Here is a 27199-nt window from a genome sequence, read left to right on the forward strand (position 1 = left end):
CTATACCACCAGCCCTATTTTCTTCTTTTTATTCTTTATTTTTGAAACAGGGTCTCACTGAGCTACGAAGTGCCTCGTTAAGTAGCTGAGGCTGTCCACAAATCGCGATCCTCCAGTCTCCGCCTCCCGAATGCTGGGATTACAAGTGTGAGCCATCACACCTTGCCTACTCCTACTCTTCTAATGAAAGAAAACAAACACTAACATCAACAAATACCCCTCATTCTTTCAGCTAGATTAATTTAGATGTTCTGTAACTGGTAATACAAATAGTTCTATCTTACTAATAGTTCTATCTTACACAATATAACATCTCATTTTATTTACTTGTGAAATTCTGAAATAGGACTGAGATTGTACTTAATGAATGCAATGTTACTCAAAGTAATATTTATAAAGTGCTATGGTGTCTCTAAACCAGTCATTGATAGTATAACAAAAACACATATATTAGGTACTTTGGTATATAATGTATGGTATTCTATTTACTAAGAGTGAAGGAAAGTGAATAATGATAAGTTTAGCCATAGACTCGATCTTCTTAAATTTAAACTTTAAGATTTAACAATACAGACGGACAGGGTGATGCAGCTTTGTGATCCCAGTACTTAGGAGGCTGAGACAGGAGGATCCAGATTCACAGCCAGCCTTAGCTACTTAGTGAGGCCCTCCAGAACCTAAGGAGACTCTGTTTCAAAATAAAGAATAAAAAATAGGGCTGGGCATGTAGCTTAGAGGTACAATGCCCTTGTGTTCAATCTCCAGTACTACCAAAAAAAAAAAAGATTTAACAATTAATATTCAAAATTAGGCCATTTCATTAAAAGTATTTTTAAATTCACAAATAAATACATTGAGACTCTGAAATTAAGAAATTGCTGAGATGATATTGCTTTAAGTCAATGGTTTTGACTTTGAACTACTACATGGTTGAATCTGAAGAGTAGCCTCTTTAATATACTATAGTGTCACATAAATAAGTTCTGAGATGAATGTAAGTCTTTTATTTCTAATTTAGTAATTTACTACAGTAATACCAAAAGTGAATCACTGGATTCAAATTCAAGATAGAGAAGAATAAATTCTACTTCAAAGCAAACTGATGAATTTTAGAGTAAAGAATTATTATTGTTCAAAAGGCCAGAGAAAATTGAGAAATTGTCAAGACACATGTTGCAAATTTATTAATGATAACTTCTTCCCTTACTAGTCCTCATCAAAATTAGAGCAATATATTAATTTCCAAAGTTTCATATCAAATTAGAACTGGGTTGAATAAGTCAAAATGACATAATCAGCATTTGCACAAATTTCACTCTATAAATTCTTGATACAAGGAATAAGCATCATTTTTCCTCTAAGATTTATTTAGCAGGGCAACTTTGCTGCTTTTTTGTTCTGATTTAAAATAAAATGACTTCTACTAACATATTACATGTAGTGTTAAATATTTTTGTTTTTTATTTTAACACTAGCCATAGAATATTCTAAGCCATATAAACTATAATAGTAATATTTATATATCTCTTTATTTTCTCATTTTAAAGTCAAGCTTTACAGTTACACAATAAAGCACTGTTTTACCTATCTGAAATCTCATTGAAAATGCACTATAACTGAAATCACATCTACTTTCTATGTTCCTGACAGCAGAACTCATCATCTAATATAGTTCTTAGACATACGTTTTATCTATGTGTTCCTTGATCCTAACTATAATTTTAGAAAGAAAAACTATAGATGTGTTTGATTGACAAGTTTAAGAATGATTTTGCATCATGTCAAAGTGATTTATCAGTTAAGACAACATGCATCATGCTTTATCAAGTTTGCTCAGCAACCAACCAGTTCAAGTAAATAGACTAATTACTATTGAAAAAAAACATATATTTTATATTTACAGTCAATTAATCAATTCAATCTTTGTTTCTAACTAATCCCAAATTGTCTCACATTCAAGTTATAGCCTAGTACTGTTTTCTACTCTACATTATTTAAGAGTATACAGCAGGAGACAATGGTCTTAAAATACATATATAAGCTTAGACCAGACAGATGCCACCTGATTTTTAATGATACTTATGTTGTTAAATTCATAAAAAACAGAAATAAAACTCACCTTTCATGAGTTTTATTTCTCTTCCAGAATAAAAGGATCAAAGTTATCTCACGCGTTCTGACTAAGACCATTAAGACATTAAAATAAAATTTGTGTCTTAGAGTCCCACTCATCCATTGTTCACTGGCTCCATAATTCAATGAATGATCTAACTAGCAATGTAAAATTAAATTTTTATTTAGTGTTGATGAAATATTTATTTATTAAAACTGTAGTCATCTGCAATCAAATTTTTACTTCCATCTCTATATTTGGAATGTGCTGATAGTTACTGGAAGCTGTTTGGGGACTGAAACACTCAGCACTATTGTATTGTGATCAATAATTAAATTTAGTGCTGACATGCATCTAGTTTATGCAGCCGTCTCTGACAATCCCATCTTGCAAAATTAATCCTTTCCAATTTATTTAATAGAGGACATGAACAATAAAATAATTTTGATGAGTACCAATGCAGGATTATTTCTGGTCAATATTATTTTATTATAAATTGGGTCCACATACTCATTAGTAAATTAACTGTCAAATCTGAAAACAGCCTTTTTTTGTTTAAAGGTAATTATTGGTACTGAAGACAAGAAGGCACTTAACCTTGCTGTACAGTTGTCCTTACCACAGTGTTTTTTATTCCAGGCTATAACTAACCCATCAAAGCTGCAGAGGAAAAATAATTAGTGATATTAAATGGATGAATTTTAACCATTACAAGGCCATAGCTGTTTAGATAACAGAGAGTATAACTACATAACTGTAAGATTTTTATAATTATGTGAAGTCTAGGCTTTCAGAGTGCTTTTAACAACTCAAAAATCTACTGGGAAAAAAGAAACACTGATATAGAAAGAATTCTATTTTAAAATATAGGTTAAAACTGCCTGATATTCTTCACAGAATATCTTATTAAATTTTTTTTCAGTTTCCAATGAGGCAACAATTTATAAATTCTTTTAAAAAGTTGATTTTTTACAAAACATAACTTATCCTATAAGATGTTTTGGTCACAGTTTTCTGGTTACTTCACCTTATTCATTAACCAGTTAAGTCACTCCTTGAAACCACTAAATCATTGTAAAGAAATAGTTTACAGATGCATTTAACCATTTTTCTACTTTGCTTTTTAATTGGAACAGAAATTTAGAAGAAACTTGAATAGACATCATTTTATTATGTCAATGCAAACAGGTATAATTAATACAATTATATTTTAAATATTAGTCTTCCAAACAAGGTTTAGATATGTAAAGCATATTGCACTTACAGAATGACTGGAATGAATACAGTCTTCTATTACACATTTTTCTATTATTAAGTAAATAAGTTATTCATTTTCAATGTTTGTACCAAATACAAATTTGATGTGGAAGTGCTGAGTCTTATTGTATTGATCACTGCTACACCTAGCAAAGAATTGAAACAGAATGAAGAGAAAGTGGCATATATTCATTCTATTGATATTGTATGTTATCAATAATCTGTGCCTCATGAAGTCCCAAAATTACATTTGTTAACTGTTTCATCTATTTATGAAATTGTTCAGAATTCACAAAGAATGCCAACCCGTTATTCATTTCATAAAAAAGATGCTGCCTCTACATTTTAATCACTGAGCTTGTATTCACATGAGAGCCCATGAACTAGATGATAAATAATGAAAATTCAGCTTGTTAATAATACAGTATTGACCAAAATAAATGATTCTTGTTTATTCTGCTCATCCATACATTCTTAGAAATAAGATTATAAAATGTGTCCTCAAAGAAACATCTTATAGTTATTAAAATAGTTCCATAACTGTATGATGATTTAAAATACTTTCATAATATTTCTACTAAATGTAGGGGCTACATAGGTGAGATATTTGAGAAGCATGATTATGTTATCACTTTCCTATGCAGAACACTGCTGAGTGAACAAAGGGTTGAAAACTGTTGTTTCATTTACTTTTGAATAGCTCTTATCGCATATTTGAGAGCCATCCTTTTTTCTGAGATTGGGCTCTGTTGTCATTTCTGTAGTATGATGGCTGGAACAGAAGCAGTAGAACCAAGTTGCCCACTCACCCTGAAGGAAGCCATGCAGTCTGTGCCTCTTCCTATGACTATGTGTCCTGTATCCTCTTTTTAGTTTTCTGTGTTGACTGCATACCAACTTCCACTAAATCTCTCTGATTTCAACTCTTTTTTTTATTTTTCTTTCTTTTTGTGATACTAGGGAATCAAACACAAGGATTCACATAAGCCAGGCAAATTCTCTACTGCTGATCTGCTAACCCTTCCTGGTTCCAACTCTTGTTTACACTATGATTCCTAACACTATATAAGCTTGTTCTTTTATGAGAATGAGGAAAAAAATCATCTATTAACCAGGTTTAAGTAATTGTTACTATTTATTTCTGACATTTACTCAATCACCATTAGCACCATTACCATTGTAGTATTCACTCAATAGTTCTTTGCTAATGACAATCATATGTAGTGCTCAAAATCAGTGAAGTGGGGACTTCTCTAGTACTCTGACCTCTAAGAATTTACCACTTAAAAGATCAATGTGCATAAATAAAGACTTATACCTCTGCAATTTGCTGAGTAGGTGTAAGTGGAAAACCTATAATATACACTTTATGCTTTATTCATGGCTTAGAATCCACGTGTATTGTATTGAGAAATATAAAAGGTAGATGTAAATGACTTTCTTCTGCTATTTAGTCAGGAAAGAGTTCATTGGTCTGGGATTTGGACAGGTGTATAAAGTGATAACTCAGTCCAGCTAGAACTTCAGACCTCTGGTGATGCAGGATAAAGGACAGTGGTGTTGGTCTGATATGGTAAGCTCTAGTGACTTCCTTCTTCCCTGGCCAGGTTTTCACTCTCTGGATTCCAGCTTGTCTGTCAATAAATAGTGGAGGTAATGCATATTTAGGGGCAGGTTCATTAGTATCAGAAAACAGAAACTTTATGAGATATTATTCGTGAGGCCATGCAAGTAGAGGTTGGATGAGCAGAAGCATCAAGTGCAAGTTGGTATAAGGGAGCATGTCATTTTCTCTGGTGAAACTTTCCAATAACTCCCCATGTCATGTAGTATGAAAGACAAAAGCCCTACAAGAAAGGCTGTTTCCCTTTCTCGTCCTGGTGTTCTTTCTGTCTTCAGCATTACATCCTAAATGCTGCTTCCCCTCACTATCCCTGCCCCTGCTGCTCCACTCCCCCACATCATGCCAGGCTGGCTCCCACTCAGGGTCCTGCACAGACAAGCTTCTCCTTCCACAAGTCTTTGCTTTGATCAAATTGTATCTTGTTCTATTTTCTCTCTGTAGCACTTTTGAGATAAAATGTGAGTTAGATGAAAAATATTTTATATCAATGCAACAGATAAAATTTACGTATTTATATCAAATTTAAGCTCCATGGGATTTCTATTTCTCCAGGGACATGCTGGTAATTGTCTAGCAATCATCTCTCTAGTGGAGAAGAAAGCCCTGATTGTAGCGTAAGCGAGTTTCTGTGGTGCAAAGGTAGTCACTGGGCCCATTCAAGCTATCAATTGTTAACAATGGGCTTGCAAAATTCCTGAAAATGTAAAAGTGAGCTTTGAAATCTGGTTTCAGTGTATGACTGAATTGTTCTTGGATCTATCCCAGTAATAGAATAATGCCTACTATTTTAATAGTAGGCACTACTGATTTTGGGATATCTATTATACTAGTAGGCACATTCTATTATAATAGTTGGCACATAATTATTGAATGGGATCTAGGAAGTAGGAAGTCATCTGTCCTCAGTCTAAAGTACAAATCCCCCAATATTTGGAGACGGCAGCCTATTTTATTTTTACCAATGCATATGCATGACAATTTTTGAAACTGCTAAAGAGAAAACTATGAACATTCCCTGTCCATTTCACCTGGCTATATTCCTCTGAAACTCTACACATGCTTCTTCCAAAGCCTGAAATATATCCCTTGTATCCTGTCTGATAAAAAACAAAACAAAACAAAAAACCAAAAATTCTTGTAAACCTTACAAATATTTTACTCAAACTAAGTATAGCATTCCCAGAGTATTCGCCTTACTCTTCAACATTCATGGAAAGATTCAAACACTTCCTCATCACTAGTACATCTATTCTTTATATGTACCTCTTCCCACAGTACTCAGTCAATCCTTTATCATTCTTTTATTCTCTGCATAGATACTGTTCTTTCTGGCATTAAGTCCCATTCTTTTCTCATTGCTTTTGTTGGTGCACTGTATTTTACATCATAGTGATATTCAAAGTGGTACAATACATGCACACTTTTCCATTGGTGTGTTTCACTCTGCATCCCACTCCATCATCCTTTACATCTTAGTGAGATTGCTAGTGATGCCGTCATACACACACATAGCATTATTTGAACTGTTCCTTTCTCAACCCTCCTTTTCGCCTCCCATCATCTCTCCCCCCAGTTCCCTTCCACTATTCTACTTATCTGTCTCCTCCTTTATCTGAAGTCCTATTTTTTTTTTTTTTGGTGGTACTGGGGTTCCTGGAAGCCCTTCTATCTCCGGGCTACACTCCCAGACCTATTTTTACATTTTTATTTGGAAACAGGGTCTCCTAAGCCAGCACGCGCGGCTGGCTTTGAACCTGCGCATCCTCCTGTCTCTGCCTCCCAAGCGCAGGGATTACAAGCGTGCGCCACCACGCCCAGCTGAAGTCCTATTTTTAATTATTTTTATTCTTGTACTTTAATGTTTTCAAATTATAAAAGTAACATATGGTTCTTCAGAAAAAAAATGCAAAAAAGAGAGATACATAAATTGAAGTGTTTAAGTTTCTTTTAAGTTCGTGGACACCTATACCGAGGATTAATGTGACTTACAAACAATTTGTTATTTGGACCATACCTCTAATAATCTGGAAATGATAACCCACAGTAAATCTATAAATATGAATGTCTCTCTCAGCAATCTGAGAATTTTGAGGACAGGATGTTTCTTTCCTGTTCCTCCAGTCCCTAACACAGTGCTTGGCCCATGGAAAGTCACAGCAAAAGCTTGGCGATAAGATTAGAGCAACCATGCTGTTAAGCACTGCTGCTGCTGCAGGAACAGTTACACCGTTGACATGTGGAGGTTATTCTGGAACTATTGCAGAATGACCTTCCTCAGCCAGTCTTCATTTTCTTCTAGACCATAAAAAATACAGCTATAATAATAGAGGCTTTTAACTGTCTTCTATTCTCTCATTAGAGGGGAATCTTGTCTGAGAACAGTTTTTAAGTGTGGTTGATAAAGTGGGTTCAGAACCCGGATGTGAGGTCTACGATGCACTGAACATATGTGATCTTATACTTGCTAAAATGTTTATGGAGGGTTTCTGGTGAAGGTGTCTCATTATACAGAAACTGTGTATTGCAATTACTGGCTGCATAATGTATAAATGAGATAAGTGATTAGATAGACCTAATGTGAAGATTCAATTTACGAAATTTAAAGTCTGCAAAGAAAAAAAGAAGCTCCACTTGGAGCAGGCAGTATTTGCTGGATTTGAATCGGTTATAATCTTTAGTAGATACTTGAGCTCAGGCAAGTCCTTTATTTCCCTGAGTTACAGATTCTTAGCTCTGCAAAGCTAAGGATAATATCTGCCTTAGAGTGTGAATAAAAGTATTATTCATTTGGACTTTTGAATCGTTCATTTTGCACGTTACTATAGGCAGGGCAATATCCTAAGAATTTTATAAACATTATATCATTTAGTGTTCATCACCAGCCTTTGAAGCAAGTATAATTATCATCAGAGCCAATTTACAGATGAGGAAATAATGACTGATTCAATAACTTCTCCAGGACCACATGGCACTCAAGCCTTTGAGTCGGCTTTCAGGTCCAGTTTGTCTATACTTTGAAACACCTGAGATAATTTCTTTTAAAATGTTTTACAATTGTAAAGAGTTTTGAAAATGAAAAGTATAATTATTAACATTTAATTTTTTAATATCAGTGCTTGGTTCTCTTTTTTTCTCTTCTAATAAGCTGTGGGGCCAAACATAAAAATAACCCTAGCTACTATGATTTAATATTTTGTGACAATATTGTTGTTACTACAAATAATAAAATGTTATGTGAAAAGAAAAATTTATCTTTGCCCAGAAGTAAAGGGCAGAGGGTAAGTAGGGGTCAGTGTGGAGAAAGGTCCAAGCTGATTCATAAGCCTTTAATAGTATTATGTTTTCAAATTCTTGACCAAGCCAGGGTATGAGAATTGTTTGATAGTTACTAAAGCTGTCCATTTCCAAATTCTATTTGTATGTAAACAAAAACTGAAACAGGCAGTCTGCAAGTTTGGCCTGTGTCACTGTTTGTGTCTGCTTTCCTGAGCATCTTGTGTTTGGAAATTTAAAGGTCTTGGTGAGTTCATGAAGAAGTTTTGCAGATATTTAACTTCTAGAAATAGTCATATTTAATGATTTAGCATGCTGATGGGAGGATTTAACTCAATAGGTAGCAATTAGGCAAGTAAATAGATGCAAATTTGGGGAAGGACTTATAAGAATGCTCTAATGAATAGTAAGATGATAAGAGTATTCCCATATAAACAACTATAAGGCAAGGTTTTGAGAGCAAAATAATCTAAACTATATTTATAGGATTCTGGGTTTATAATGATCCTCAAGAGTTATTAAGATTCTCATAAAATTCAAAGTTAATACATTGCTGTAATTTAAAAGTCCCATAGAATGTTGGTTATAATAAAGAAAACATTATAAACAACAAATAACATCCAATTGTATACGATTCTGATAGTTTATCACTTGAAGTAGTGCCTGCAATTATTGTTATTATTTCTCAGGAAAGGCATGAATATGTCTAAGAGGCACAGAGAGAAGTAAGCAGGAACCTCAATGGACCTCAGGCACTGAGATTGATTGACGAAAACTCCAAAGTAGATTGGCATGTGTTCACCAGTATAAATACAAAAGATAAAATGCACCTAAAATCTACAGAACCATTTAGGAAAGGGGAAACAGAAAAGAGTATGCCTTTGATGCTTAAGAAATAAATTTAGAAAAGGTGAAAGGAATCCAGGTACAATGGCACATGCGTATAATTCCAGTATTTGGGAGGGAGAGACAGGAGGATAACAGGTTCAACACCAGCCTCAGCAATTTAGGAAATCCCTCAGCAAAGTATAAAGATTCTATTTAAAATAAAATAAAATAAGGGCTAGAGGTATAGCTCAGCAGTAGAACACCCCTGGGTTGAAACCCCAGTACTGGTATAAAAAATAAATAAGAGGAGATATAAACACTTGGGTTGGGAAAAATCTGAGAAATTTATTGATAATCTTGGCACTGAAAATTAAAATAAGTCAGATAAAATCTTTAATATAAGGCTACTCTGAGTTGCTGCAATAAGTGAGGGTACATAAAAGGGATATTATTAATTTAAAAATACTAGTCAATGAGAAAAGACGAGTTTTTTTGTTTTTTTTCATTTTTACATGGTCTTTATTAATTAGACTGAAGTAGAATTATTTTGTTTTTTCTTGTTTACATGGTCTTTATTAATTAGACGCAAGTACAATTGTGTATCACAATTGATATGAACTAGATATTTATGCTTTAGAAATATTTAGGATGTTAGATTTTAAAAAATAAATTTGATGGTTGGTACTATGAGATAGTAAGAATGTTTCTGAATAAGAAAATTTTGATGGTTAAAATTTAAAAGCATTTGATTGATAAAGATAATGTTTTGGGGAGAAAAAGTACAAGCTTTGGAGTCTTGAAACAGTTTATTTTGGCCTGTACTTATTACATATTTAAGCTCAAGCAAATTGCATAATATTCTTGAGCCTCTGTTTTCTGTTCAAAACTATGGAATATGCATACAATGGAATTTTACTCAGTCATCAAGAAAACAAAATAACATCACCTATAGGGAAATGGATGGAACCAGAGAACATTATGCTAAGTGAGACTAGTCAGTCACAGAAAGTAAAAAATCAGATGTTCTCCCTAATATGTGGAAGCTAGGGAGAAAAAGGGTCATAGGAGGAACTCTAGACAAAGAAGGAAAAATAACAGATGAGCAAATAAGACGACCTAACTGAGAGGGATGGGGGGGGGGAAGGAAATACCCTAATGTACATGATGTACATTCATAAACATATCAAAGTTAATCAGTATGCCAAACATAAGGAATGGGTAAGAATTGGGTAAGGGCTAAATGAGTGGGCATGTATGTCTCTAAAATCCTGTACCCTATTAAAATTTATTACCACAATGTGCCAATTAAAAAAGAAATTGATCAGATTCCACTAGAAAATGTAGATAAAATCCCAAGCTTAGAGTCTTCTGTGGAGTAAATACTCAATAAAATTGGTTAATAATCATGTTAACAACATTAAGCATAAAATACCACTAAACAGACAGCTGAGAAGAGACTAGGTACTCATGAATACTCTTGATTATATTCAGAGAAGAGATTATCAAAATTAATCACATCATTTTACAGTTGAACAGAAGGGAGCCCCATGAAACTGAGTTCTTTAATCCCTTTCACTAAGCATTAAGGTTGATTCAATGGCAATGGTAAAGTAGGGCATCTGTATGTGTTGCAAAATGTTCTCTGAACTTTGCCTGAAGATACATTCCAGACATAGAAATACAGTCTTACAATCATAGCAAATTTGTTATGATCTTATTACTATCAGTTATCATTTCTCGATCATGTAGTATGGTCCAGGCACTTTTTGCACATGATCTTATTTGATCTTCACAATCACCTATTGAGATGGACATGAATAGTTATTTCCCCTATTTTAAAGATGTGGGAACCAAAGAAGAGAAACGTTTAAGGACTTGCTCAGGTCTTAACCTCTGGCATGTTGAATAGGAAGTTATATTTAAACCTTAGTGACTCAGATTATGAAACAAAGGAAGAAAATAAAATGCCATTTTATCAGAGCTAGTCATGTAACTTGTACTTAGAGACAAACCAAAATAGCTAATGTAGACATTTTCTTCTTCCAGACAGGGTACTTGGTTTCCATTTTATAGCAGTGCAATGAAAGCATCTGAACGAAGCCCAGAACATTATTGCCATCTGCATCTTTCCCTCCTCTATAAAGTGTGGGTAATTATACTTCAACAAGATGCTTAGGAATTTAATTAATATTATTGGTTAGAGATCTTTAGATTAATGGCCCAATTTTGTTCACAATAAACACATCTGGACTTGTTTCACTGTTTCCCATGATTCTTAAAAGAAAAAATCCTATGCATAGTAATCTCAATTTCTTTTTATTGATCACCATAATAACAAAAATATTTGCTTTGGCACTGACTATATATAAATATCTGAGCTTGATAGTGGCATCCCTAAAACATAATTTTTATATTCAAAGAGCTTACAATATATTTAGGGTTTAGGATCTTCATTGTATGTTAAATAAGGATTGGCAACATTCAGGCAATTGTAATGGTAAATGGAATGTGTGTTGTTAAGATAGAACAAACATAACATCTACCTTGGCTGAGAAAAGAGATATTCTAGTTCAAAGAATTACCAGTTACACATTGATATTTTTACTGAATGAAAGTACAAAACAGTGTATTTATTATTAAAGAGAATATCATTTCATTTTAGATTGTTTTATTTTGCAAAACTCTTCAACATGTTTGAATAAAAGTCATTAGCTTGGAATCCCTCACAAGAGTAAGGCCATTTACTATGAGTGATATATCAATCAATGTTTTAGTTTGGTGAAAGGGTAGTGGGAAAAATTGAGAACAGGAGGGAATAATTCCTAATTCTGGTCTGATGTTCATAAGAAAATGAGGCCTTCCTCAAGGTTAGGCATTTAAAATACAGAAGTATCAGTAAAAGAAAGGAATACTATACATAGCCAAGGAAATATTTTAGCAGATCTTGAGAATATGTAGTCTCAAATATTTGTTTTCCACAATTTTAAGATAAATTCTCTGTTAAGGATGATTTTATAACAAACTAGTTAGTAGAATTTTCACTATTACCCTAATTTGGGATCTTATTTGCAATAGAAAAACTTCAAAAATAATTTGTTTAATTAACCCAATTCTGATATCTGTGAGACAAAATAGCAACTTAGATTATACATTTAATTCTGCAGTCTTAAAGGTGGCGTTTGGGCCTTATACTAAGACCTTCATTTATTACCATTGTCTTCTCACTAATTCAAAGAAGTAGCATAATTTGGAGATCATGATCTCTTGTGCATTGCTGCCAAATTACATCTCTTAGTTGGCAACCATTGTACTTATCGTCTCCAACATGAAAATGTGCTATTAATTAGATCATTGAATCAACTTCCCTGTTGAAAAGAAAATGATCCACAGGGAATACAAAGAAAACTAACCTGCCAGCAAGTGCACTTAATATGGGAATCCATTTCCAAGAGAGACTATGGGCCAGCCCCATTCTGACTGTCCTTTTCTGGAATCCCTTAGAAGCAAAAAGAAAACCAACCAACCATCCAACCAACCAAACAAACAAACCCTGCCATTGTTCTTAAAAGTGCACTCATACTTGAGAGGAGCAGAAGAGACACTGACATCCTTATAATTTTGGAAGAAGAAAAAGAAGAAGAAGAAGGAAGAGGAGGAGGAGGAGGAGGAGGAGGAGGAGGAGGAGGAGGAGGAGGAGGAGGAGGAGGAGGAGAAGGGCTCTACCATAGAATTTAGCAAACTATCATTGATCTAGTTTGCTGTTTTCTCCAACTAGAATATGTGTTCCAAGAAGGCAAGGGCTAACATTCTTCATCTCTCTACTTCAGCACTTGGCACAATTTCTTGCATATTGTAAGAGATTAATAAACATTTTAATTAATAGCTTATTTCCTCATATCCTTTTTCAAGCCTACTTGTTTACCTCCACATAAACCATTGTTAATGGATGGTTTCTGCATGTGAGGTGATGGTACCACAGTGCTCATCATCACCTTCTCATTTTTCTCATTCTTAGAATATATATAGTCTTCTGACTCTATGTAATATTTTTAATATGTTTAATATGTTCATAATATGTAGAAGTGAATGATTACATCATCTAAACATTCTGAATTTAAGATTTAACCAAGAGCTATGTTCTCATTTAATTTCACCAATAATACCAAAATTAAAGTATGATGAAACCATTTGGAAGGTAGATGTTTATGAGCTATGGAGTTTACCAAGTAGCTCTCTCCTCATTTTATATGTACAATATTACTGTTGTTATAGAAAGGAAAATAGGAGTTCTGTGGACTTTATAGGAAGGGTTAAAACACAGTCATTAAAATTTAAAAATAAGAGCAATGGCTAAATTCCAAGCCACTAAAAAAGTTACATGCTCTGCATGATTTTTAATAGCTGTATAGTATCAAGGAGGCTATTCAATTATGGTAATTTTAATATATTTGAGGTCCAATCCTTTTTGGTTCATTTATTAGTGTCACAGATTAATGCTATCAATTAGGTATGCTATGATTTTTCATTTCAAATTTTGAATTTAGTTTTCTTTTTAAAACTTCAAATGAATACCTCAGGAAATCTATTAGTCCCATTTCCCGGTTAACATATAATTATTGGTCTAGAAAAGACTTCACATTATTAACTAGGTGAGTCTGCTCTTTAGCCCACTGTTTTCAGATGAGTCATGATCATGTCCATTTTATAGATGTAACACTGACATTCACAGACTTAATAGAACTAGATAGGACTAGAAATTAGATTTGTGGGCAACTTTCTCTTACTCTTTCTACATCCAACAGTTTATTCTCTTCATCATATAAATCCTACCTTTTCCTCTAGCCTCAAATATTTTTCTTATATGTTGAAATACCTTTGGTATTTGGTCCCAGGCTATTTTTTACTTTTAACCTACTGGCACTTCAATCTCTTATGTCCTCAGTCTACTTTTTTAATGAATCAAAAGACTGAGAAAGAGAGATAAAGGAGCTTGTATCTGACAACTTAAATTTCATTATTAAAGATTCAGAAACATTTGTAATCCAGCTCCTTGATATTTTAAATTCCTGTTGTTTTAATACCCTATGTAATAGCACTCAAGTCAAAGGATTCATTGATACTGGGGATAATTCAGCTATCAAATCTTTAGGTATGTATTGTGTCACATTTAACATAAGAGAGAAATTGAAAAGAACTGAAACTACCTCCTAAATTCTCCTGAAAGTTTCATGTAATTTTTGACAATGATCAAAATGAATGGACAAAAAAAGAGACCAGTTCAGGATGACATTAAAATACTTATCTATTGAATGCTATATAATAAAATCTTCATGATCTACACACAATGGCTATGGTGATGTCCACATCATGAAATGAAATGAGTTCTTAGATGACTTTTTCTAATTCTAATAACAGCTTACTGCCAATCCCTTAATGTTTGCTCTCTTTCTCATCGTATAGGACCTTTTCTTTGAGTATTTATACTCCTTGGCCCACTTGTGACCATATTTGATTTTTCCTATTGCAAATGGAAGAGAAGTAGATTATTTTATGTCTTACATATCTTTTATAAGACATAAAAAGAGGCATATGAAGACTTTGTCAGTAGCTTTCAATCCAATATGTATATTTATTATAATATGCATCTACATTAGTATGACCTTTCTCAATATTTTACTCTTTAATTGTTTTTTTTTATCTCTGTATCTACTAATTGATTTCTATACTTTATCTTTCTCTGCTGCACATCAGAAATTCTGGTCCTTTATCTCTGAATTCTTGAAATTCATTTAGTCTAATGCCTCTAGTCAGAAAAATAAATGTCAAAAATTTTATGGAATAATTTATCTACCTTTAAAAGATGGTATATGCCTTTGAACATTTAGAAGTGGATGAAGCAGGATATAAATTTCATTTTAAGATTTAATTAAGCTGCACATGGTTGGCACATGCCTCTAATCCCAGTACTTGAGATGCTGATATAGAAGCATCGCTGATTGAGGCCAGCCTCATCAATTAAGAAAGGCCCTCAGCAAATTAGTGAGGCCCCGTTTCAAAATAAAAAATAAAATGAGATGGAGGAATAGTTCAGGGATAGAATTTCCTTGAGTTCAATCCTTAGTTCCAAAAAAGTTAAAACAAACAAACAACAAAAGCAAGAGGACAATTAATAAAAAAGGCTAGCCATGGAACAGGTAAATATAACAGTCTTTTAAGAAGGCCAGTTAGAAAAACGGTGATACTCAATAAGACCATGAATAAGATGATAGAAACCTGAAAAAGAAAATAAAAATGTAAAACAAACTGGGCTTAAGAGCTATATCAAATATCCTGTCCTTAAACTACCTGGGAGGAGGAAGAGGAAACTCTGTGATGGAATGGGGGCATGGACTTCAAATGATTGAGCATGATTGGTTGGGACTAATATATTTTTCCCCTCTGTAATCTTAAACTAATGATAAAGCAAGTTCAGCTTCTACTATCTGGTATACTGTTAAGTGAGAACTTGATATGTGCTATTTTGATGGAATATCATAATGTCTTCAACTTATACCCTCAGCACGAGTGGTGCTTTGAAAACCTAAGATGCTCAAAAATAGTTAAAGAGGGTAATCACAAAATTAAGTGATTGTGTAGATCTCTGAGATTCCTCAAAAGAGATTGCACAGTAGATATCATGAAAAATGACATTGTACACATCTTTATTTGCTACTGCACATTAGTCTACAAGATTTCTTTTTTTATTTCAGTTCAGTTTTTTCTTGACTTTCATTGAAATTCTTAATAAGAAAGAACCAGATAAAATGTCTCTACACTTGTAATAACCCATTACATAAGGCACTCAAATAATAGGAATCTTATATGCCGATCTCATTCATCTGTGTCACCACATAAGAAAATTTCTTTTAGAATTTAATTGCTGAAAAATATTTTTGTCTTAATATGGTTCTATGATAACTGCAATTAATTCTTTTCTTTTTGTTACTTCTAGGGAGCTCAGTATTTTTAAGAGCAATTAGATATATTCTATTTGTAATTAACTAATTTATTTTTATTGGTGCATTGTAGTCACACATCTTAATGGTGTACAAGAAGGTAGAGGCATACATGCACACATCACCCATTTAGCCCTTCCCCAATTCCTATCCCATTCCTTCCCCCCTTCCTTCTCATGTTTGTTTGGCTTAGTGATTGGCTTTCATATGTTTGTGAATGTGCATCATGTACATTAGGGAATTTTTCTCTTTCTCTCTCCTATCCCCTCAGTTAGGTCACCTTATTTGCTCTTCTATGGATCACTTTTGGAAGAATGGCCATTTTAATGATATTTATCTGGCCTATCCAAGAACATGGAAGATCTTTCCATCTCCTAAGGTCTTCTTTGATTTATTTTTTCAGGTGTTTTATAATGTTCTTTGTAGAGGTCTTTTACCTTCATGGTTAGGTTTATTTCTAAGTTTATATCATGAATGGAAGTGTTTTCTGAATTTTTTTCCAGTGGATTTATGGTTGGCATAAAGGAAAGCTTCTGGTTTTCTTTTCTTTTTTTTTTTTCTTTTCTTTTCTATTCTTTTCTTTTCTTTCTTTCTTTTTTCTTTTTTTGCAGGCCTGGGGATAGAACCCAGGGGCATTAGACCATGAGTACACACCTTGCCCTATTTTTTTTCAATTGTTTATTTTGAAACAGGGTCTCAGTTGCTGAGGGCCTCATTAAGTAGCCAAGGCTGTCGACGAACCGCAATCCTCTAGTCTCAGCTTCCCGAATGCTTGGATTACAAGAGTGTACCATCATGCCCGGCTAGGCTTCTGGTTTTTTAAGATTGATTTTGTAGCCAGATATTTTGCTGAATTTGTTGATGAATTCTACAAAGTCTTGGTTGAGTTTTTTGGATCTTCTAAGTATGGTATCATATTACTTTTTTTATATTCTCCTAGATTGTGGCATTTATTTACCTTTTTTCTTCTCTATTTTCTCTTTTGTTTTGTTAAATTTACAGAAAAATATAATTTTGGATATTTTCTTCCAATTGTTTCTCGTAAGATAGTAAATATAGAGTAAAAAAATCATAGGATAGGTGTATTGTTCTCATTAAAAAAACAAATCTCAACAAGTGTTATGTGCATGTATGTCATTATCACTGTGAACTACAATTATGATGTTAGCTAATATATCAATAAAAGTATATATAATAAAAAAACAATGTGATTGTTTCAAATTATTTGGGCTAGGATCAAGTAAAGAGAAAAATGATAGAATGTTGGATTTTTAAAATAAATGATTTTGCAATATTTCCACCATATTCACAAAGCTAACCTAGTATTTCCTTACTAGTCAATACATCTCATTTGATTGTATTGATAAGTTACTTTCTTTGATGGAGCTGCTACCAACATCCCTTTGAGTCTGCAACACTATCAAACAGTAGCATTAACCTAGGTGTCATGCTTAAAAAACCCCATTCATCATAATAGCAAATGAATTTCAAGTTTATTGTAACAATTTAGAGATTTGCACTCCCTAGTCACTTGTCAAATATGCCAATAGTCAGCTTGAAAAGCTAAAGCTAAATTATAAGCCTTCATGTACTATGTACATTGAGTCTTATTCTTTCAAACAGGGCTTTCTAATTGAACCCTTCAGAAAGACTCAGATGACCAAATGTTGAGGTATAAAGTTAATTATCAATAAGTTCCTAGTTGATTTTATATAACATAAAACCTTTCATTTTAGAAATTACATTATTTCTTGTGAAGCAAATTAATGATATGTTTCTATTTTTTATGATAAAAAACCTTATTAAAATAGGTGGCATCTTTATTAACACACCTTGCAAAAAGAGAGCAGGAAGCCCCAGTATTATGTTTCCACATAATGAAAGGGTAGAATATTTTTTTCTTCAATTCAGAAACAATAATGGTAGTTATCTCTACTGTTTAAAGAAGTTAATATAAAGAATAAACTGCTAGGTACAAACATGGAGAAGCAACATTAAAATAACAATAAAAACATCTTTAGTACATTTCTATAGGGTTATTTTAAAAGTAAAAAAATGACAAAATAAAATATGCATGCTGTTTACATTATTTACTTTTTTCTCTTTGTTACTGGGGATTGAACCTAGGACCATTCTACCTCTGAGATATATCCCCAGCCACTTATATTTTATCTTATTTTATTTTTTATGGTATTGGAAATTGAATATAGGAGAATTCTACCTCCAAAGTATACTTCAGGCCCTTTTAAATTATGAAACAGGGTCTTGCTAAGTTGCTGAGGCTGATCTGGAACCTGTGGTTCTCCTATCTCAGCCTTCCGAATACTGGGTTTACCAGTGTGCACTACCATACCCCTCTACTTTATTTTGTAATAGGGTCTTGCTAAATTGCTGAGAATGGCCTTAAACTTGAGAACCTCTTGTCTTAGCCTCTCAAGTTTATTGTTTACTTTCACATGTACTATTAGTGTAGTTGATTATAAATATGATTTCATTTCCTTCTGTTTAATTTAGATATTTAGTATACATCATTTATATCATCTCCCAGAGACAATCTATTATATCTCTTGCATTTTTTCTGGTGCTTAGAACATATTTCCAAGTAATAGATTGAGCTGGCCTAATTCTTGACTGCTTAATCTTAGTTATTAATGATTATTAACTGTTGTAATGGATAAAAATTACCATATACTATGCCCTCAAATATTTGGTCCTATATTCTACCTGTGCTTCTATATATCACTCATTTGAGGTTTGGTATTTTTGGTATAGCTTCTCACTGCAATTAATATAGTATATTTACTTCTTTGTATGTGAGCATTCCTTCAATAAAAATAATGTGCTTTGATTTTGTTAAGAAAATAATAGCTGCCATAGTTTTCTTATCTTCTTGAATACTTACATATGTATTCCTGATATTTATATATATAGTTTTACACTATAAAGTTTGACAATATTTACATTTATTATTTGAACCACTTTATGTGGAATTGCCTGCTCATATGTACAGTGTTTATGGGAATTATGTCATTATGAGTACAATGTTCTATCATGCTATCTGTGATTATTCTTTTTTTTTTTTTTTTGGTGGTACTTGGGGTGGAACCCAGAGGCTTTCTACTTCCGGGCTATACTCCCAGACCCATTTTATATTTTATTTGGAAACAGGGTCTCACTAAGTTGCTGAGAGCCTCACTAAGTAGCTGAGGCTGGCTGCGAACCTGCGTGATCCTCCTGTCTCCGCCTCCCAAGTGCGGGGATTACAAGTGTGCACCACCACGCCCGGCCTAGTGATTATTCTTTATAATAATATTTCCTGTAATATTTTATCTCTTTATGGTTTAAGGAAAACTATTCAAAGAATAATTGAGTCAAGGCTAAAAGAAATAAAAGAGTAGTACAACTTATTTGAAAGAAATGTACTGATCTACATTGTCCAAATCCTGACCATAGGGAGATGTGTCAATTTTCATGAATAGAAGATTCTTTGTGAAAAGTCATGCATTACACTTCATGTATGCAATATGAAAGTATAAGATTTAAAATTTCCATGGAAAATTTCAGATTTCTATATTTTAAATATTAATTCTTTTAAAAAAAATATATATGTCTTGCTCAATTAAAAAAGGCCAAGTATGGAATCAATCTAGGTGTCCACCAACAGGTGAATTGATTACAAATTATGAGATAAACATAATGAAATTCTACTCAGTAAACAAGAAGATCAAAATTATGCCATTTTCAGGAAAATAGATGGACCTGGAAAATATTATGTTAGGTGAAATTAGCCAGACACAGAAAGTAAAGGATCATAGGTTTTCTCTCATATGGAGAAGCTAGGGAATAATTGGGATGCCAGAGGGATTCCAGATAATGGAGGAGAAATGTCAGTGGAACCAGGCAGGTGGTCTAAGGGAAAAAGAGGGGGGAAATGAGGTTCATTGAAGGAATAACTACCATCAGCCATGTGTACATATGTGATATGAGATGAGATAGTGAAGAAGATACCCTAGTGGGGCAAGGAAAGTAGTCTAGGAGAGGGTGGGGGAGAAAGAGAATTAACAAAGGAAATACTCCCATAGACATTATGTATATACAAGAGAATGTCAATTTAAATGCCAAATTCAATATCATGTATAGAAAAAAGGTAAGGTGGGAAGAGGTTTGGGAGATGGGGAAACTCACCAACTGCTGTGTACATTTATGTTACTATCACTATTTATTACACTATAATGTAATATTAAAAGTCTATAAGTCACCAATCATCATTACTAATATTTAGTTTTTTCAAAAAAGAATGATAATACAAATGTGGTTATGGTTAAAGATATTAAAAATATTCTCTGAAGAATTTATGTGTTAATATTCAGGATTGATATAATTAAGCTGTGAGGGTTGTAATCTCATGAGTGTGAATCCATTGTGATAGATTTACCAGGTAGTAACCTAGGCACATGGCGTGTGGCTGGGGAAGGGCTCTGGTATGATCACCCTAGGAACTATAATTTTGTCTTTGAATCCCTTTGCTTACTTTGTGTTCTCTTGTTTCAGGCCTCCATGATGTGAGTGCAGATCTTTCTCTCTCCTCCTCCTCCTCCTCCTCCTCCTCCTCCTCCTCCTCCTCCTCCTCCTCCTCCTCCTCCCTGCTAACATGATCTGAGATCCATAGAGCTCAACTTCACATTGACTGAATTGGAAATCTCTAAGAAAACTGTGAGCAAATACATTTTCCTTATAAGTTGTGTGGCCAGTCTTTTTGGATTACATCAGTGAGAATGTTCACTAAGACAAAGGCAACCCTATTTAAAAATAGTACAAGCTGAGCATGGTGGTACATACCTATAATTTATACCAGTACTTGGGAGGCTGAGACAGGAGGATCAACGGTTTGAGGTCAGCCTCAGCAGCTTATGGAGACCCTCAATTACTTGCAAGACCCTGTTTCAAAATAAAATTAAAAATAAAAAAATTCTGGGGATGTAGCTCAGAGGTAGAACGCCCCTGAATGGTTCAATTCCTAGTAACACACACACACACACACACACACACACACACACACACACACTACATGCCAAATTTTAAAACATATAAAGTTGTCAGTGCAATAAGCTTGAAAAGAGAAATAAATGTGAGAGGTAAACACATATGATATTGTGCAGCCTTTCTCAGGCTAGGTACTCTCCTACTTTACTGGTATTTGATCTTTCTTTCCATTTCTTGGACCCTGGGAAGTGTAGACCAATACACCCAGTCCCATAACTCTCCTGAGAAGCAATCACTCAGTTATTCTGTTGAAGATTTTTCTTCTAAACAATGTTGGTTAAATTATGTGGAAATACAAAAATATTGATAAATTGACCTGTTTCTCACAACCTGTTAAATTTATTTACTCCAGAAATTTTGGTGTGCATTCTGTTATTGTATTGTTTTTGTTGCCACATGGGTAATCATATCATCTGACAATTAATACAAATGCATTCTTTCCAATCTAGATATTTTTTTCTAATTTTTTTCTTGCATTGCAGCAATGGCTACAAAATTCAATATGATGCTGAATGAAAATGAATGCAGTGGTGAGAGGGAACACCTTTTTTTTAATACAGGTCTTACAGAGAGAGCACATCTATTTCAGAATTAAATAGATACTAGCTGTGGAGGTTTTATATAGATAACCGTTGTAGATGAAATGAATAAATTCATTAGCCTAAAACAACACACTAACAATGCTCCCACTAGAAGAAATAGATAACAAGTGTAGCCCTATACCTATTTCACAAATAAAGGGAAATATTGCTCCATTACATGTCCAGTTTGATGGCAGATTTCAGCAGCAATGGAAGATAAATATTGTCAAGTGTTAGCATCTCTTGAAATACCATGGATTTCTTTTTTAGTCCGTTAATATGGACAGTTATATTTTAAAATATTTAAATGTCAAGCCAGAATTATATAACTTTCTATATACTATCGGACTGGATTTGCTATAATTCTTCAGAGAAAAATCTGCACCTATGTTCATAAGGAATATTGATCTATACTCTTATTTTCCTGCCATCTCTTACTTTGGGCTTGATATCAGAATATTGTTGGTCTTACAGGATCAATTGGAATGTATTTGTAAAACAGAAAAGTGTTTGTAAAACTATTATTAGTGTTATTACTTTTATTTTTAACAATTTGGTGAAATACATCAGGGCAGTCATGTAGAGTGGGAGCTTTCAAGACTAAGATTTATACTAAGCATTCATTTGTATAATAAACAGGGCTACAATGGTTGGCTATTTATTCTGGTGTGAGCATTGTTAGTGTGTTGTTACTCTTGTTGCTTAGTTCAAGGAATTTTTAAATTTCATCGAACTTGTCAAATATATTAGTTAATCCTTTTTTTTAGCATTTCTTATCTAAAGAAAATAAAATGACATCACCCATCATATCTTTTCTGTTGCTGATAATCCCTGGACTCTCTTAAATTTCTCAATATGTCAAGAATCAGGCTTATTAATGGTACTGATCTTCTCAAAAAAATTAGCTTTAAGTTTCCTTGATTTTATCTTCTTCTCTTTTAACTCATTTATTTCACTGAAATCTTTATTATATTATTTCTTCTTAATTTGGGTTGCATTTGTTCTTTTCTAGTTACTTTAGAAAAATATGAGATCATTATTTTAGACATACTTTTTATATCGATATTTGTACTATAAATTTCTCTTTAAGAACTACTTTACTGTGTTCTTAAATATTTACTATACTATGATTATGTTTTTAAAATTTCATAGTTAATTTAGAAGTGTGCAATTCAGTTTCTCAAAACTTGAGAATTTTTAGATAATATTCTGAACTTGATTTTTTATTTAATTCCAGTAAGAAATAATATGCACTGTTTGATTTGAGATTTTTGCATTTATTTATACTGCTTGACAACTGTCAACACAGTCTATCTTGGTAATTGTAGAGATCAGGTATACTTATGGATTTAACTATCTCTTTTTGTTTTTGTGGTACTGGGGATGGAACCCAGGGAGCATTGTACCTCCGAGTGACACACCAGCCATATTTTTTATTCTTTATTTTGAAACAGGGTCTCACTGAGTTGCAAAGGGCTTTACTAAGTAATAGCTGAGGCTTGCCACGAACCCACAATCCTTCTGTCTCAGCCTCCATAATGTTGGAATTACACGCATGCGCCACCATGCCAGACTATCTCTTGTCATAATGCTATATCAGTTTTTGCGTCACATATTTTGAAGTTGTGCTTTAGAATGTTTAGGATTCATCTGTCCTATGGTAGAATCTACTCCTTTTTCTTTATTTAATAACTTTTGTTAATTAAATATATACTTATATAAATATATTATGTGTTGATATATTTATAGTTATATATTTACATATTTATATTATATATAATTTTGCTCTCAAATTTATTGGAGAGTAATTTGATAACTATATCTATTTTAAGTTGAGTTTCTCAGGGTATATACTTTCTGTTCTTTTACTTTATATGTGTCTTTATGTTGTAACTGTGTGATCTTATATGAGGTATAAAGTTGGGTCTTATTTTTAAGCCAGTTCACACATACTATACATAATAAAATTAAGCATAAAATAGTTCAGAAAATGTGAAAATTAATATGTTTGAACACAGGTTTACCATCTGTTTTTTATTTTGCACCATTTTTTCTGTTAAGTATTTCAACAGTTTAATTTCTGAACTGTTGTCCTCTATATTTTACTTCTACATGTATAAATCTCAATATAAATTATCATTACTAAAAACTTAAGTCAATTATCCATTAAAGGTATTTAAGCATTTGTATCTACCTATATTAAATAACAACCATTTCCTGTGATTTTTATCTCTTTGTGTAGATCCAGATTACCATTTTGGTGTAATTCCCTTTCTGCCTCAAACAAGATAGTAATGCGTCTGATGTGGATATGCTTTTTTCTCCTTTTTCATCTTGAAAAAGTCTTTAGAATCCTAGGTTCACAATGTTTTCCAGCCACAACTTGAAAGTTGTTGCTACACTATCTTATGGCTTCAATTGTTTTTGAAATCTGCTGAGTTCTTCTTTCTGACTATATAAAGTGCCTTTTTCTCTTGAAGCTTGTAAGATACTCTGCTTATCATGGTTTGAAGCACCTTGGTCACCATATGCCTTGTGGAACTTTCTTGCATTTGAATATCATTGAGGTTCTTGGATTTGGGATTCATCAAATTCAGAACATTTGAAATATCTAATTGCATATAAAACAGGTCACTTCAATACTACAACAGGTCACTGATGAGTCATTTTTGGCTGTCTTTTCCTCTGTGTGTCTTATTTTGGATAGAGAGTACTGCTGAGTCTTGAAATTCACTGAGCTTTTCTTTTGACATTTAAGCTCATTTACTGTACAGTTTTTACCTCGTCTTATAATTTTTATTTCTAGAAGCTTGATTTATCTTTCTACATCACCTATGTCTTTACTATGGCTTTAATATATATATATATATATATATATATATATATATATATATATATATATATATATATATATTATTGTGGGTGGAACCCAGGGGATTTTACCTCCGGGCTACACTCCCAGACCTATTTTATACTTTATTTGGAAACAGGGTCTCACTAAGTTCCTGAGAGCCTCACTAAGTAGCTGAGGCTGGCTTCAAAACTGTGTGATCCTTTTGTCTCAGCCTCCTAAGTGTGGGGATTACAAGCATGTGCCACCACGCCCGGCTTGGCTTTAATATTTTTAAATGTCCTGTCCACAAACTCTATCTGTTGTCTCATTTTTAAGAAGTTTTGATGGACTTTTCTGCTTATTGTCTTGTGTGTTTCCTGTGTGTGTGTGTGTGTGTGTGTGTGTGTGTGTGTGTGTGCGTGCGTGCATGTGTGATGGCAATCTTACTGGCTAGATGCCAGATATTTTTTTTTAGTTTTTTGTGTGAGCTGGACACACACACACACACACACACACACACACACACACACACACACAGCACATCACCACGTCCCCTTTATGCATTCCTTGGGGCTTTGTTCTAAGGGTTGCAGTTATTTGGAATCAGTTTTATTCATTCCAGGTCTTGCTTTAATTTTGTAGAAAGAATCAAAGCAATGTTTTACCTATAGCTAATTTTTCTTCAGTGTCTTGATTTTCACAAATCATCAGAGTTTGTACTCTTGTTGGTGGGAATAATGATGATATTGGTGCTGTGTGAATTACTGAAATTTTTACCTCTGCTTCCTTTGAGTGATTCTGTCATGAGCTGTAATTTCCTCATATGCATAAACTTAAGGGGTGCACTCTGAAGATTTCTAAAGTGCTGTGTATAATTATTTTCTTTCTCCTATTCTGCCTTAGCCAACCTGGCGTTTCCAATTTTCTAATAAAATTCTTCTAATTATGCTTTACAAGAGATTTAGAAGTTATTCTATTGCTACATCTACTCGAGGACAGTTGGTTTCACGTACAAGTTGTATATTGGAATGTCAACCTGCCTTGAATCTCAGAAGTATCTACATTATAGAGATGGCATGATAAATGCCTACTATAAGGAACATATTTGCAGCAATTTTTTGGTAAATATTGAGGGTTAGTTTTTTTTTATTATTCTGCTAGGCATAAGGAAAATGTAGGACAAATACAGACATCTAGCTGGCTAGAGCTACCTTGTGGACATTAATCATGATTAGAAGCTCAGATAGATTGCCATTGATTTTGCCACAACCACTCTAAGCAATGTAAACATCTTTCTCTCTATGCACGCTCGCATCAATTTCCAAGTATCTCCCAGGTGTGAATTTTTCAGTAAATGCTTTGGCTAATTTCAGGCCCAGGCCGTAGACAATTTTCTAAGATATGTCCTGGTAGAAAAAGCAACTAAAATTGTTGTTATTTAGCATTTTCACGTCTACATGGCAACATTTTAATCAAGTTAACATTGCTTTTGATGCAGACAAAATCAACATTCCATACACCAGTTTACTCATTGTTGTATATTGTCACTCTACCATTTTCTTTCTTTCTTTTTTTTTTTTTTGATGGTACTGGGGATGGAACCCAGGGGCTTTCTACCTCTGGGCTATACTCCCAGACCTATTTATATTTTATTTGGAAACAGAGTCTCACTAAGTTGCTGAGAGCCTCACTAAGTAGATGAGGCTGGCTTCGAACCTGTGCGATTCTCCTGTCTCAGCCTCCCAAGTGCGGGGATTACAAGTGTGCGCCACTACACCTGGCACTCTACCATTTTTTGAGTGCAGCATATACTGGAGTAGTGGCTGACTCATGAGTAATTTGACTATGTAATTACTGTTCATTGACCATTCAAATAGCACACAACTATCGTGTTACATTTATCTTTAGAAATTAATTTTTTCTTTTGAATTAATTTTAGATATAACAAGATAAAATATTATTAAGAGTTCATATATATATATATATATATATATATATATATATATATATATTGCAGCTTCCCTATTAATATCCTGCATGTCTATAGTGCAATTATGAAAACAAATAAAGCAACTATGAAAACAAATAATTTTGTTACATTATTTCTAACTAATCTGTAGACTTTATTTAGATCCACTGTCTTTATTGAACATTTTCTTGAGTTGCTTAATGTATTCCTTTTCATATATATTTTGGCACACTTTGGATTTTTTAAAATGCTTAATTAAGTGCTTTCAAATGATTCAGAATAATATCAGATCTCAAAAACTCACCTTTTACCCTCAGAAATTTTAATCCTTCATATTCCATCTGGATTAAATTATCTTTAGGCCCAAAAATGTCTAGTACCCTGGAATTATTCTTTATTGTTCTCTTAATTTATATTATTGAATACTTTTTATATATTTCTTACTTTCACTTTAATTTAGGGAAAAATAATGTTAGATTTAAAAGTATATAAGATAAACAGAATTTTTTCATATCTGAAACTAACCTCACACTTGAATGCACACACATATATACACACACAAGTGTTTCTAACCTCACACTTGAATGTAATTTACTGGATATAAAATTCTAAGTTGAAACTGACTTTCCCACAAAATATTAAGATTTTTTTTCAATATTTATTGTTAACTCTAATGTCAGCCT

This window comes from Muscardinus avellanarius (genome assembly GCF_963383645.1).
Source record: "Muscardinus avellanarius genome assembly, chromosome: 2".
Classification (NCBI taxonomy): Eukaryota; Metazoa; Chordata; class Mammalia; order Rodentia; family Gliridae; genus Muscardinus; species Muscardinus avellanarius.